A 10,905-nucleotide genomic window follows, 5' to 3' on the forward strand; every position below is an offset into this window, starting at 1 on the left:
CGGCATCTTTTCAGCAGGCGGATGCACCTTTGTCACCGGTGCCATCAAAACTCATGGAATCAGCTTTGCTGAAGCCTATTGCTGGGGAATCAGGCTTTTTGTACGCCAGTTTCAACAAAGAACTTTCAACTCGTGTCTTACAAGAGGCAACAAGGTTCATATATATCGCCACTTATGCCCTCTCATCTTCTAGAATCTTACTCCGATGATGAAGAGGATGATTTTGAGGACGATGATAATGAAGGTGCTTTTGGTGTGGGGCGTCACCCATCTGACCTCATCATCAAGTGTCAGGATGATGATGAAGACGAACCTTACACTGAGCACTACTACCAGGAGGATATCATAGTGCCTCATGCATTGGAACATCAGAGACGGCCTAGGGTCTCAGAAGTCACTCAATTACCGCCTACTTTGATACAAGACCTACAGGCTATGCTGGCGGATTATAAACAACGTTTTCCACCACAAATGCCTCAACCTAGTACTACTGTTCCTCCTCCTCAAAATCCACCGCTTTCTCCAGTCGTGGAAACCCCGCCACCGGTATTGCCTCCGCAAACTCCGGACACGTCATCAGAAGAGGAAGTAGAAGACTGAGAGTTGCCTAACGTACCTTCATCAGACCCATGGGATGAATACGTTATCCCCATGCCATCCCCTCCGACTCCTCAGCCTTCAGATTCACCGCCTGAAGATGTAGGTGGGTTTCACAACCTGATGCAGAGAGCATCAAACAGATTTAAGCTCCCGTGACAGTGGAACAAACGGAGTGTTTTCTCCAAGATTTTAAAGAGGAAACAAGGAAGGTGTCTAGAGCCATTCCTATCATTGACTATATTTGGAAGGAAGGTATAAAGATAATGAAAAACCCTGCATCTGTGCCTGCTGTATTGCCAAGAATTGCAAAGAAGTACCGTGCTCCGCTCACTAGTCCGGCGTGCCTTATTGGTCATCCACGCCCGGATTCCGTAATCTCTCAGGCGGCACAACAAAGGTCGAAGAACCCAGCTACCCCTATTTCTACTCCACCTGATAAAGAGGGGCGACGCTTAGACCTTATTGGGAAAAAGTTTTCCACCATGGCTGCAGCATCCATCAGAGCGGCAAATTCTTTGGCGATTATTGTGCGCTATGATCGCCAAATGTGGTCCGAAATGGCTGGTTTCATAGAGCTGATATCAGAGGACAAGAGACAGGAAGCCCGAAAAATTCTAATAGAAGGAGAGCGCGCAGCGGAGGAATCCATCGACTGCGCACTAGATATTGCGAACACAAATTTCAGACAGTTAGCAGGAGCAGCTGTCCTAAGGCGTCAAGGGTGGTTGAAAGCCACTACCTTTCGTCCAGAAGTTCAATTGAAAGTACTGGACATGGCATATGACGGAGAGTCCCTCTTTGGGAAACATGTCGATGAGGCTCTCCAAGCGATTAAAACAGATACAGATACTGCAAAGTCGCTAGGGTCATTGCAGTATAAAAGAGGATCGTTCAGAGGAGCAAGAGGACGCGGTTATTCGTCCAGAGGAAATTATTACCAGCAAGGCAGGCAATATCAGCAGCAATACCGCCAGAATTATCAGTCCTCGTATCGACAATCTGGATCGGCTGGTTTCTCTCGCCAAGGAGGAAGAAGGCGCACAAACAATCAAGGACGAGACAATCACAAGAAACAGTGAGGTCAATTGGGCGCCGCCTTCAGTCCCCTACCTTCCAGTGGGCGCGAAGTTATCTGCCTTCCAACAGCAATGGCATCACATAACAACGGATCGTGGGTGTTAGACTTGGTCCAGCATGGTCACACCCTAGAGTTAATCACCAAACCTCCAACAACTCCGCCCAGGGGTCCCCCTCCCCCTCGTCTTCACTTATTGATCAAGGAAGTTCAAGCTATGCTTCTCAAGAACGCAGTAGAGAAGGTTCCAAACCATCAGAGAGGGGCAGGTTTCTATTCCTGTTTTTTCCTCATAAAAAAGAAATCAGGAGAATGGCGACCGATCCTAGACCTGCGCAATCTGAACAGATATCTCAAGAAGCAGGGATTTCGAATGGTCACCCTCTCGGACATTCTCAGCTGCCTCAACGAGGGAGATTACATGGCTTCCTTGGACATGGAAGATGCGTACTTCCACATCCTGATTCACCCAAAGCATCGAAAGTACCTCTGTTGCTGGCGCCCATTATCAGTTCAAAGTTCTCCCATTTGGCCTCAAGTCGGCCCCAAGGATTTTTACGAAGTGCCTGGCTCCAGTGGCAGCAACTCTTCGGGCAGCAGAAGTACAGGTCTTCCCGTATTTGGACGACTGGTTAGTCAAGGGTCCATCAAAGAGCACAGTAAAGTCCAACATTACAATATGCCGCAATCTCTTTCAATCGCTAGGCCTCACAATCAACAGGAGCAAATCTCAATTGGTTCCGAAACAAAACCTGCTGGTCCTAGGAGCTTGTCTGGACACGATAGAATGCAAGGCATTCTTGTCTCGAGAGAGACAACTCCGACTACAGGCTTTGGCCATAAAACTGTCAAGAAAAAGGTCACTTTCAGTTCGCCTATTTGCATCACTTATGGAAATGTGCTCTTCGGCCATCAACCTCATTCCATTGGCGCGTCTCAAGATGCGGCCTTTACAGGAAGGGCTACATCGTCAATGGCATCAAGCGACAGGCTCTTTCGAGGACACCATCACAGTCACCAACAGGATGGTGCATGCTCTTCAATGGTGGTCTCAGCTCAGCAATCTGGAACAGGGGCTCTCATTCTTGCAGACTCCTCCGAATTTCATTCTGATGACAGATGCGTCCATGGAGGGCTGGGGAGGTCATCTCCAGGACTTACAGGTGCAAGGAAAATGGTCTCAACAGCACAAAAATTGCCACATCAACAGTCTAGAGTTGAAGGCCATTTATCTGTCGCTTCAAGCGTTCCTCCCCAGGAGAGCAGGATCCTCGGTCCTGGTCAGAACGGACAGCACTACAAGCATGTTTTATATAAACAAGCAAGGGGGAACGAGATCAGCAACATTATCCAGAGAAGCCCAAGAGTTATGGCAATGGTTAGCAATTCACAACATAACTCTCAAGGCGGAACACGTCAGAGGTCTCTACAACACCTTAGCAGACAAACTGAGCAGGTCCTTGTCAGATTGCCATGAGTGGGAACTGAACAACAACCAGTTGAACAAGGTGTTTCAGAGATGGGGCAAGCCGAGGTTGGATTTATTTGCAACCCAACAGAACAAGAAATGCTGGTACTACGCCAGCAGGTACCCTCAACAGGGATCAAGGGGGAATGCCCTGTCCATGCGATGGTCAGGGATTTATGCTTACGCCTTTCCTCCGATCCCTTTGATTCCACGAATGGTACGCAAGATGAAGTTGGAGAGTTGTCGCCTTCTCCTAATTGCTCCCAAGTGGCCTCGCCAGTATTGGTTTCAGGAACTCATGCTATTTTCTCAGAAACCACCGATCAGACTGTTGGTAACCCCAACACTACTGTCACGCAACAAGGGTCAGGTGCTTCACCCAGACCCTCAATCGCTGAAATTGCACGCATGGCTCCTAACTTCCTATAATTCGAACATCTCCAAATTCCTCAGGACTGCCGAGACATTCTAAAGAAAGCAACAGCCCAGAGTACATTAAAAACTTACCGTCTCAAGTGGAAGCGTTTCTGCGCATCGTGCATCTCTAGCGCTTTACACCCTATAGAGGCGCCAGCAGAGCAAATACTACCCTATTTATTGAATTTGGCACAATCTGGTCTTTCTTTTTCGTCAATAAAGGTCCACTTAGCGGCCTTATCCATGTACAGAAAGATGGCTAACACTCAATCGCTCTGCTCTTCATCGCTAATCAAACAATTTATGAGGGGTCTTTTCCAGACTTATCCTCCAGTAAAGCCCTCACCACCAGAATGGGAGCTCAACACTGTTCTCTCCCAGCTGATGAAGCACCCGTTCGAGCCCATCCATAGAGCTGACCTAAAGTTCTTGACATGGAAGGTTGCTTTGTTATTAGCGCCAACTTCCGCCAGAAGAGTGGGAGAAATTCAAGCCTTCACTATAAAGGAGCCCTTTTTGCATTTCTCCCAGGACTATGTCACTTTGCGGACGAATCCAACATTCATACCAAAAGTGCCTTCCCAGGTTCATCTAAATGAACCTGTCAAGCTGAAAGTTTTCTTTCCAAATCCTTCAACACCGGCTGAAAGAACATTGCATTCTTCAGACATCAAACGATGCTTAAAGTTCTATCTCCAGAGAACCAAGACTTTGAGAAAGTCAGATCAACTGTTTGTAGCTTATGGCCAGACTACATTGGGAAAAGCGGTCACTAAAGCCACAATTTCAAGATGGATAGCATCCGCTATTCAGTTCTGTCACGTCAAGGCTAATCGACCATTGACAAGGTCTGTTCGATCTCATTCCACAAGAGCTGTGGCAGCGTCTGCAGCTTTGTTTGCAGGAGTGACGCTTGAGAACATTTGCTGTGCTGCGACATGGAAGAATGTCCATACGTTTACAAGACACTACTGCCTGCAATCAGCAAATCAGGATGATGCGGCAGTGGGCCAAGCTGTTTTACGTCACCTGTTTCCATAAGGAGTATATTCAGGTACTAATGTTGGCTTATTTCATATAATGTACATACAATTCAATAGATTGCTTATAATATGCAGACATATGTTAACATATTGTGTGTTTTTATGATGCTTAAAGTTCCTTTCCAGAAGGAGATTGCACGATGTCTATGTTGAATCTGAACATGATTTATTAATAGATCAATCTTTAGGCGATTGTTGGTTGTTAACTATACATTCATGGGGGTGCACTGCAATAAGTCTCCCACCATCCGCAACCGACTCTGCCTGGCTTACTGCTTGCTATTCTGATTCAGGCATGTGAATCTATGAAAGATACCCCAATACTGGATAAGAAAACAAGTTACTTACCTGTAACTTCAGTTATCCAGTATTGGTATCTTTCATAGATTCACATGCACCCACCCTCCTCCCCGGAGAGTCAGTTCTCTAAGTGCGGGATACTTGTTCCCACTTGTGCTACGAAAATCTGAGGAGAGCTGGCTCTGCAGGGAAGGTTCTAGAGGGTGCGGTAAGCTGATTGGTTGGAGCAAACACTTTGCTCTTCTTAGCATAATGATGTAGATAGGCTACTATAATCTAGGCCTCAGGCCTTTTCTAGGGCCTACTACTACAAAGTGCTTTTGGCACTGCTTTATTATTTACCGTGGGACTCCCGCCTCGACGACGGGGAATGATTCAGGCATGTGAATCTATGAAAGATACCAATACTGGATAACTGAAGTTACAGGTAAGTAACTTGTTTTCTTATTCATTAGTCGAAAACAATTTCATATGCCAATGGTGACCTGCCGTCACTCACGGGCGAGTGGGTATTCATGATGGGGGTGATTAAAAACTGTGGCCCTGGGGCTCGGTGCGAGTTTCCCACGGTGCGTTCAGCGGATCAGACCTGTGTTCGGACCACAGACGCCAACAATCCTTGGCCTCACTTTAGAGCGATGGTCCCTTATGTGCAAACTGCAATTGTGACTTTATGAGGATGACTGTAACGGCGGTACACAGCTGCCGAAATACTGACAGTGACAAAAGGAAAATAAAATGCGCTGCTTAAGCATGAATGGTTTGGTTGTTTGTGGGTTGTGTGTAAGTGTGCGTGCGTGCGTGCATGCATGTGTGCGATTGTGTGTGTGGTGTATAAGTGTACAGGATTAAAGTAGGTACATGCAGAAGAAGAGAGTGAAAAGATGTTGCTGAAGATTAAAGAGATGATATGAAAGATATGCAGAAAGAGGATTTCAGAATGTGTGGAGAAACGTTACTTTTCTGTTACAATTATTCTTTTTATGGGTGAGCGGTTAGACTTGTTTTGGGACTTACAGTGTAATAAAATGACATTGGCCGACTAAATGTCACCTTCATTCTCGTTACAATGCGTCTGGGTTATGCTTTGTTCTTTCACTCGTTTAACATCGTTCAAATTCAGATCACAGGAGCTGTGTAACCCAGATAAATAATATACATGTACCTCTGCCCGGCAATGACACACCTTCGAAGTGATCAAGAAGCATTGAACTTATGGCGACGGATACTCGAAGAATGCGATTCCTGTTCAAACAACTCAGTTAACTTACTCTTCTGTGCTGCAAAGTTAACCTTTGTAGGAAAAAGTGGTAGTTACCTGGTTTACTGCTCGAGAGGCCGGAAACATAAAATTGTCAATGCTATCGACGCGTAGAAAAAATATTTGCCTCTCTGGGCGGCATCCTTTGACCGGACACAGAAACTAGGTCAGTAAACAAAAAGCGCCAGCTCTGACGGAACATCGGTTTTCCAGCAAACTCAGGGACGAACGATCTTGGAAATAGAAGACAAATAAAACGCCGGAGATGCGGGCATGGTGGAGACACTGTTGTAGTTGCTTCCGCCCCAGAGCAGAGCACAGCACGCGTTTCGAGCGCAGAGAAGCACATTTTAGATGGAAGCTATAACTAGAAACTGCTGCAATCGGCACCGCTTCAAGTGCGCAAAAATGGCTGCGGTCTTGGGCGCAATTCTGCAAGAAACTGGATGCCGTCCTGGCCACATAAATGGAGGTGTCCTGGCAGATGCATTTATGTAAAGTAGCGCACGCATGTTAATGTGCACTTTTTTTAACGTAACAAGACTGTAGTTAGGCGCTGCTGCTTTCGTAATAACCGGAAGTTACGTGTCGGCAGAAGAGACAATAATAAGCCCGCTTACAAAAAAATGAAAAAAGTTAACAAATGGCAAGCGGCGAGAAATTACTAAGTAATAGGCGGAGTTTCCCCACGCATATAGATCATTAGATATCTCGAGAGACAGCGTATGCGCGCTGCCTAAGCGAGACCTAAAAAGGCTTTTTGCAATTTGGAATGCCTCTACATTGACAATACATAAGAACCATAGCTGCCATGCCCCTTGGACCAGGGTTATAAAATGAGTAATAACAGCGCCCATATAATGTATCACATCAGCCCATAGAATTGAGTAAACATTTGTTCTCTAAAATAATAATCACATATTATACAAGTACCATAAATACATAAATGAAAGTATCCTAGCACAATCTAGCAGTTTAGCTGCTGTGGCTTTCCGGAAAAATAATCCAGCAGAAATCTCTAGGCAACCACCTGGTCTCCTTTGCATACATTTTCAAGGCTTTAATCTACTATGTTACCCAGGCTCAGAACCTATTTGGTTATTTTGTGATTCAACATATATGATGGTATTTGGCCTTTTTTGATCTAATAATTAGTGTCTCGCTTTCATATTTATGTTTTGTCTTTTTTCCTAAGTAAAGAATCTTGCATTAGTACGCATTCAAAGTGTAAATTATTTACTCTCAGTAACTTCTTATGGATTCTGGTTTAAGGCAGATTCTTCATGCTTGCCCACTCCAACTTCGTTCCTTGATCTACTGCTGTGAGGCAATGATGGGCAGTTGCAGCATAGACACATATCTCCATCTCTGTTGCCCTATCTAATGGTAGCACTCAGATACTGATGTATCTTTGGCATCTATCTAACAGCTGAAAATATATTTATGAATTAAGGCATTGCAAAGAAAAAAAACAGTATCCACGACAACCGTTGTTATAGAAGGAAAGCAACAAATTCATATTAGGCAGATAAGAAAGGAGGATAGCAGAAGGATACCGCGTAACCTACATTGAAGGTGTTGGTAATTAAGAAAAATGGCACAATTCAACAGAATAGTTTGTACTGCAAGAGCTTGTGTATGCAGAATCCTGTTTGCTGACACAGAAACAGAATGGGGTGCACTTGGCAATCAACCTCCTTATATGGTGGCGCCAGTGAAGAGCTTGTCGTTATATGACCAGAGTCCACCGTGATGCTCTTTGTGTATAGCTGGAATCCACTTGTGTAAATCAGAGAAAACCCACACTCAATATATTATTTGGCAGCCTAATGGTACGTTCTTATTTGGGTTGCATAAAACAGGCAATGAGACTGAAATAGTTTCTGTTGCTTTTATGTATTTCTCTCCAATGCATATGACAATCTAAGTCATAACAATTGATGACAACAAAGTGCTTAAGTGTGTTCATAAACATTAAAATATGTATACAAAAGACACCATAAATTCTCTTTAGTTCTTAAGTTACTTTGTTCAAATATACATGTTCGTATAACATAGCACAATGCGGTATAACAAGCATCAAGGAACCAAAGGAGATGCATGTTGATGTTTTGACCTCTTTTAAGTGAAATGGTCTCCTCAGGACAAAGTCGTTAGGCTCAGTAGCTGCACATGCCGGAGACAGAAACCAGACGAGTCATCAGTCTGCATTGGAAACACATCTGCCTGCGCATTATATGATATGTGTGTTCTCAATAGACTCACAAATAAATAGTAAGGTGGGGTATGTGCCGATCAACAATATCGCTGGATGTCCACTGCATAACTGCTGGAAGCCAATCAACAGGGTGAACTTATCGCTTGTGGGAGAGAGATTCACTAATTTCAAATGCACTTCCACTGAGTGCCACACAAATTCAATCCGGATAATCAGAAAAATATATCTATATATCTATATCTATATCTATCTATATATATCCATATATATATATATATATATATATATATATATATATATATATATATATATATATATATATATATATATATATATTACCTACTGGCGGTCGCCAGTAGGTAGTTATAGTTAGGATTTTTTTCAATGTTAAATCTGAAAATTCTATTTGGAATAACTTTGGCGCCGGTTGACGAATCTGCCTGAAAATTTCCTCAAAATGGCCTCGCGGCGTTCCGGTCCTTCCCTGAAAGTTTGGGGGGGATTCGTCAAGCGGGGGCCGAGATAAAAGGGGGTCCCAAAACGCGTTTTCCCCATGTTAATTTCCATAGGGCGGTCGATTTCACTTTTAGCCCGAACGGCTGAATGGATTTCCACCAAACTTGGCAAAATTGTAGGGACTGGTAGCCCGATGTGCCTTTGCTATGTCTCAAGATATGTGCTCCAGTGGATTTTGAGTAATTAAGGTTCAAAAAAATATATATCTATAGCAGCGCTCCGGTAAGCGCACCGGTACGCGCACCGGGCGCGCCACGCGACTTGCGCGCAGAAAGCTGATTGGCTCTGGGGTGTCTGTAAACATTCTAAACAGTCCGGAGCGGCCGCCATCTTGTGTCTCGGTAGGATCGAGACACAAGAGGTGGCCAAAACAAAGGGGGAAATGACCATAAGGGGGCAGAGTAGACCCCCCCTTGACCCCCTAGGTTTGATGTGGGGGCCATAAAAGGGCCCCACGGGGCAAAAAAAAACAAATTTTTTTTTTTTATTTTCGCGGGGGAGCGTACCGGGGAGCGTACCATGGGGAAAAAGAATGACAGTTTTAAAAGTAGCTGATTAGAAAAAAAAATGTTTAGTTGTTTTTTTTTATACATACACATACATATATATAAATGCATATGCACATATATATATGCATATATGTCTATATGTGTGCGTGTAGAGAGAGGTAGAGAGGTAGAGGTGTAGAGGTAGAGAGGTAGAGAGGTAGCGGTAGAGAGGTAGAGATTAGTAGAGAGAGAAGAGAGAGGTAGAGAGGTAGAGAGTAGAGAGTGAGTAATAGAGAGTAGAGAGTGAGTAGTAGAGAGTGGTAGAGAGCAGTAGAGAGTAGCAGAGTGAGTAGTAGAGAGTAGTAGAGTGAATAGTAGAGAGTGAGTAGTAGAGAGTAAGTAGTAGAGAGTAGTAGAGAGTAAGTAGTAGAGTGAGTAGTAGAGAGCAGTAGAGAGTGAGTAGTAGAGAGTAGTGGAGAATATTCCATAGTTTGGCACAGCACCACTTTCACAATGAGTCCAATCAAATCATATCACTTAGAGTACTTATTGAAGCGCTGAATCTTGGTGTATATTCAAATGCTTTTATTTTCCTTAAGTTTATGTACCACAGCCAGCCGAAACGTTTCGTTCTGTACAACAGAACTTCTTCAGGGCGTTCTTATTTCCTTCAAGTTATGTCGGTATCCCGTTGTCATATAACTAGATATTTCTTCCAAATGTTAGACGAGACATAAGTATATTCTTATTAAAAGTGACTAGGTATCAATTTTACCCACACAATTCGGGCAGACTTGAGTAATTTATAGCATCTCAAAGTCAGTCTTTCAAAAATTCCAAAGTATAGGACATGATAATCCAATTTCACACACACACACACACATATACACACTCGCCCACCCATACAGTCCTGCACATATGCTGTCTTCAAAACACATACAAACAGTGAGTCAGTCACCAACCCCTGCAGCCACTTATACACAAAGAGAAACACTGATACAAACATTTAAATATTTAAACAATACTCGCTAATATATGTATTCACTAAGATACACTTAATAAGCCAGTTAACCAACCAATTTTTTTTTAAAAAAACATCCATTTACACACCTATTTAAACATTTATTCTTCCATCGACCTTTACAAATACATATATAAAACAAATTTATTTTTCAGAAAGACACACATTCACTGGATGGTGTCATCAGTGATGTCATGAGTGATGTCACTGACCATGTCATGAGTGATGTAATATGTGACGTCATCAGCAGTGCATTGCAGGCGCGCAAGTTATAGTGAGTCCAACTAACTATAACGTGGGAATTTCAATGGTTTTATGTCAGTAAAATTTCCAGCTAACTATAACTGGTTTTGTCAGTGAATTTAATAGGTTTTTTAAATGCTAATTCCTAACTATAACTGGTGTGAAACCTATGGTTTTTTCAGTATATATATATATATATATATATATATATATATATATATATATATATATATATATATATATATATATATATAT

At 43.2% G+C, this 10,905-nt stretch overlaps 1 pseudogene; it reads left to right on the forward strand.

The window, feature by feature from the left end:
• Nucleotides 1–471: 471 nt before the first annotated feature.
• LOC147669067 (uncharacterized) lies at nucleotides 472–1,679 on the forward strand (annotated as a pseudogene).
• Nucleotides 1,680–10,905: the final 9,226 nt, after the last annotated feature.

The sequence above is a fragment of the Lissotriton vulgaris genome, unplaced genomic scaffold, assembly GCF_964263255.1.
Source record: "Lissotriton vulgaris unplaced genomic scaffold, aLisVul1.2 SCAFFOLD_6280, whole genome shotgun sequence".
NCBI lineage: Eukaryota > Metazoa > Chordata > Amphibia > Caudata > Salamandridae > Lissotriton > Lissotriton vulgaris.